The following is a 5,527-nucleotide window of genomic DNA, read 5'->3' as shown; positions in this document are numbered from 1 at the left end:
CCACTACTACACTCCTGAGTCAACGCAACAGGCAAAACAGTGGGTTCCACCGGGCCAAAGTGCTCCGAAGCGTCCAAAAACGCAACAATGGGTCCGAAAGGTGAAATGAAATCGGCTTCGAATTGGTTCCTCAGCCACCGTATTCACCAGACCTGGCCCCCAGCGACTATTACTTGTTCCCTTACCTGAAGAGATGGCTCGCCGGTAAGCGTTTTTACTCAAATGAGGAGCTCATAGCTGAAACTGAGGCGTATTTTGGAGACCTTCCGATCGAGTACTTTTCGGACGGTATCAAAAAGTTAGAAAATCGTTGGACTCGCTGTATCGACCTAAAAGGAGAGTATGTTGAAAAATAAAACCGACTTTGGCCAAAAAAACGTCTCCGTGTTTCATTTTTCAGGGACTTATCAGACTGCCTAGTACATTTTTAACAAAAGAGTTCAATAATCAACCAAGTGCTTGAATATTCAGAAAAAAAAAATGATTTTTCAATCAAGAACATTAAGCTTCTACCAAAAAAGAAAAACTGTAAAAAAGTCTGTACATGGATTTTCAACTATATGATTGAATTTTCGAATAAAAAGTCGAACTTTAAATCAAATAATTGATTTTTTAACTAAATAGCAGATTTCTTTCTTTAAGTGAGATGAATTCCGTACCAGAAATATAACAGTAGAATTTTTAATTAAAAAGAATTAACTTTTTCCCAAAAATATTTTTATTTTCTTATTGGCTTCTGTTAATTCAGTTTGCATTTATGCGACTAAACAAGAAACGGGGATATGGGGATAAGGGGGAGGTTTCTTAAAAAGAGGGGAAAATGGAGTCTTTAAAAAGAGAATAGGTGAAAAAGTGTGAAGTCTGAAATATGACTATAAGGAAATGTGTGCTAAACGTTATGTAAGTTCGTAATGTTACTTCTTCTGATCCCCCCCCCCCCTCCAGCTGTATTGTTCTATGTGGCCTCCTCCCTCTCGAATTGGTAACTGAGATTATGAACGACCCCTCAGCTACGATTAACTGACAATTTAAGCAACTGCCAACAAAATACAATTAGAAACAATGCAACGGGAAAAATGATAAAAAAGAAAGGTTTTATTTTCAACATGTTTGTACAATTGGTAGGGATGAAACATTGGTTTTTATTTATTTTTTCTTAATTGCAGTTGAATATTAAAAAACAAATTAATAAGAATTTGTGAATGTTTGCTAAGAAAATTTAATAAATAAATAATAATTATAAAGGAAGTGTTTAAAATTAAACGATTTAAAATTGAAAAGTTGAAACATGCGTTTTATAAAATCAAAATGGATAAAAATTTAACTATTTAGTTGTAAATATATTTTAAACACTTTTAGCGATAACAATCATAAAGAATGATAAGAACTCACCCACAGATTACGTAAGGCATACTTAAATTAAAAGATTTTTCCAGAAAATAGTCTAGTTTTAAACTCGAAAAGATAAATAGAGAACTAAAAATGGAATTCCATATTTTCACTTTAAATAATTAATTTTCCACCAAGAAAAAGAAATTTATCAGCAAAAAAAAATTAAATTTTCAACCAAATTCCTAATCCAAAAAAGAAATCTTTAACAAAAGATTTGAGGTTTCAAGCAAGAAGGATTTTTCATTCGCTAAAGAAATTTATAAAATTTTGAGTTTTCAAGTGAAAAAGATGAATTTTTAACGAAAAGTTGAATTTGCAACCCAAAAATATGCAGTTTCTATTAAGAAAAATTAAATTTCTAACCCAAAAAGACTAATAATTTTGAATCAACTAGTTGAATTTTGAAACCCAAAGATGAACTTTTTTACAAAAAAAAAAATACTTTTTCGCTAAAATAGATGAATTTTGAAAGAAATATTTAAAATTTCGACCAAAAAGATAAATTAGTCACCAAGAAGATTAATGTTTTAACACAAAAGACAGATATTTCACAAAATATAGAATTTTTCAATCAAATAGTGTTTACTAAAAGCGAAAATATACGAAAAGAATCTAAATATCTGTGCTCGAAAGTTTCTTCCTTTTCAAGTGAAAAGTCTACTATTATATTTTTGTATATAATTCATCTCGTCTAGTTAAAAAATTCTACTATTTTCTTGCAATTTTTTTATTTTCTAATTTAACTATCTTTGGTTGAAAATTCATGTATTTTGTTGGAAATTTCGCTCTTTTGGTAAACAGTTTTTTCTTGGTTAAAATTTCATCTCGTTCGATACAAAAATTTAACTACTTGGTTGAATCTTGAAAACTCCTTTGTTTGAAAGTTATTACATTCTCGTTTACATGAGTGATAATAAACGATTTTACGATGGTCTGTCTGTAGTCTGTAGACTGTAGGCATGATAACTTTCGAAAAAATGATCGGATTGAATTGACCTTTGGCACACTTTTTCAAGGCCTAAACGAAAAGGACAAGGTAGTTAACCAGCTTTTTTGTTTAAAAATTCAAAAAGTTAAAGCATTTTCAAAATTTTTGACACCATTTTTTTCAAGATTTAAAAATGAAATGAACGCTTATTCATATAGTACTAGGAAATTCAAACAATCTATCCTGACGACTTTTTTATAAAAAAATTGTCAGAGTTATAGCATTTTAAAAATAAAAAACAATAAACGAAAATGAAAATTGTAAGCCAAACTACGCACTATATGAAAAAAGTCAAAAGAATAAAACGGTGCTTTTTAAAAGCTATATAAGATTATCATAAAAACTTTTTGATTTTCTTTGAAAAATCAAATACTAAATTTTAATCGTACAATTTTCAAAAATACGAAAAACCAGCTTATAACAGTTCGGTAAATTTGAGCGCAGTTTTTAGGAGATGTTAAATATCTTATCTTTAAATATACATTCCATATAACAATTAATGTAGGGAATTATCAAAATCTAAACAAATTGGAGAGATTCAAGTTTTTCGAAGAATTTAAGGAATTTCGAGAATTTGCTGAATCCCAAGAATTCACGTAATTCCATGAATTTAAACAATTCGAAGAATTTAAGGAATTCAACGAACTCTAGGAATTTTGGGGAATATACATAATTCTAGAAATTTAAATAATCAAGATGTCTATCATTTAAAAGGATTTCAGGGATTCAAGGAATTAAGAGAATTCATTGAAATCACGTAATTCAAAGAATTTATGGATTTCAGCAAATTACATTAATTGAAAAATTCAGAAATTTCAGAAACTTGAGATATCAAAGATTTCACGGAATTTAAAGAATGTTAAGAATGTAGGGAATTTAAGGAATTGAAGGAATTCATGGATAGTGTGTTCGTTTCATAGGAGAAGTCACGGAATTCACGGAATTCATGCAATTCATACAATTTAAGGAACCAAAGGGATTCATTTAATTTAATTAATTCGCGGAATCGAGGAATTCTCAAAATTAATGTAATTCACGGATGTGATAAAATTCTTCGAATTCATGGAATTTAAGGAATTTATAGAGTTCATGGAATTCACTGAATTAATGGAATTTCCGGATTTCTCGAAATTTATGGAATTCACGGATGCCATGGAATTCACGGATGCCATGGAATTCACGGATTACCTATAAATTAAGCGTATTCAATGAATTTACGGAATTCAAGGAAGTTGCCGACTTTGCGGAATTCACGAAATTCAAGGAATTCACGGAACTCATAAAATTTACAGAATTCAAGGAATTAATGGAATTCAAGACTCCCCTACCCCTTTCCAACATTTCGTGGTGGCGGGAATACATCCCTGTGACTGGTCACAGAAATAATGTTGGTCGAACCCTTACCCGTTTCCAACATCTTGTGAGGGCGGGAAGGTATCCCCGGTGACTGGTCATAGAAATAACCTTTTCCAATATTTTTTAGTTTGGGAAAAACTAGCAAGATTTTCGATATTGAGGATAAAACAGTAGCATTAAACACATGGAGAAAAATTTAATATATTTTTCCGGCAGGTTAGGCCCTATTCTTAAAATATGCTTTTTACCGGTACTGGCAATGTATATTTACTGGTACCGGCTTTGTATGCATAACCTTTTTTAAACATGCATGTACCGAATCGAGTTGAACTTGACTGGTGGAATATTCTTCTGTGTGCCGGAAACATCAAAACTAATACAAACACCAAAAATTTTCTTGTTACCCAAAAATACTATTTATACCTAAAACTATGTGAATAAATATCTCAAAATCAATATAGAGTTTTTTGAAAAATTTCTAGAAAATATTCTAAATATATTTTGGGTCATTTGAGTGCTTCAGAAATTTAGTATTGCCATTGCCTTTAAGCAAATCCTTCCGAAAGATTCAAAATATTGGGGAGTTCTGTTTCAAATTGTGTATATTGGACTTAAAAATTCTATAAACGATTTGATTCGAGGGACATGAAAATTTGTCAGACAAGTTATTATAGATTCAGAAATTCCACAAGGTGGGGTGTTTAGACACCCCAAGGCCCTATTTTCGTGCATGAGCTAGGCATAGAGCTTCTCAGAGAGGTAGGGATCTCAATAGCCTCCTCTTCAGTTATCCTCTGCACGTGTGAACAGATGAGGGCCACTAAGCAAAGATATTATAAACGTAGATGCGGTACGGGGCGTCGGAGTGGGGAATTATATATATAGGACATCACATTTCCTGCCCTATCGGATTCATTCTTCGTTTTCTTCTGCTTGTGAGAGATCGACGACAGATTGGATCAATAACCAGTACAGATGAAGGTGTTTGGCTCGCTTCTGTACTGAACATTTTTTCACAATAACTGTGCTCTCAGGCAGGTGAAGGTGTTTGGCTCGCATCTGTTCTGAATACTTTGGAGAAGGCGTGTGGCGCGCGTCACTCTCATAGGGCGGAAGGGCATTTAGCCCTGTCCTGCACCTTGGGCAAAATGCCTAAAAATCAGAAGTTAATGGTCAGGGACTGGACTGACAAAAACATTCGGACTTTTAAACCCTACTGCAAAGTCAACAGCAGCGAACCACTGAAACTGTCAAACAGATTTGATGACCTTCAAACTTTGGAAGATGCAGACATCACTGATCTATTCCAGACGAAGCAGGAAGAAGCAGAAAAATTACCTACTGAAATTCAGAGCAAAAGGAAGAGACCTATGGAAGAAGAACGCAGCAGCATGGAAAGTGACTTCGCACGGACAGACAGAACAAAGCAGCAGCAATGCGAAGGGAAAAATACCACCAATCATCCTAGACCATACAATAGAGGATTTTGCGATACTTATTAACACTATGCAGGAAGTAACCACTGGAGAGATACGTGTTAAGAAGAACACAAAATCGACTAAAACCACAATCTACCTAGAGTGTACAGAGGACCATCAAAGCATAAAGGACCTTCTAGTTAAAAATGAAATCTCATTCCACATTTATCCAGCAAGGGGAGAAAAGACTAAAAAACTAGTCATACACGGGCTGGGACATTTTGCTACAGAAAACGTGAAACATAGCCTCGAGGAACAAGGATTAAAAGTAGACAACGTCGTGAGCATGAAGCAGAAATCGGAAGAAGCAACA

Source organism: Belonocnema kinseyi, chromosome 7 (assembly GCF_010883055.1).
Source record: "Belonocnema kinseyi isolate 2016_QV_RU_SX_M_011 chromosome 7, B_treatae_v1, whole genome shotgun sequence".
In the NCBI taxonomy this organism is placed as follows: domain Eukaryota; kingdom Metazoa; phylum Arthropoda; class Insecta; order Hymenoptera; family Cynipidae; genus Belonocnema; species Belonocnema kinseyi.
The sequence above is the reverse complement of the archived record's forward strand: the minus strand, read 5'-3'. Positions refer to the sequence as shown.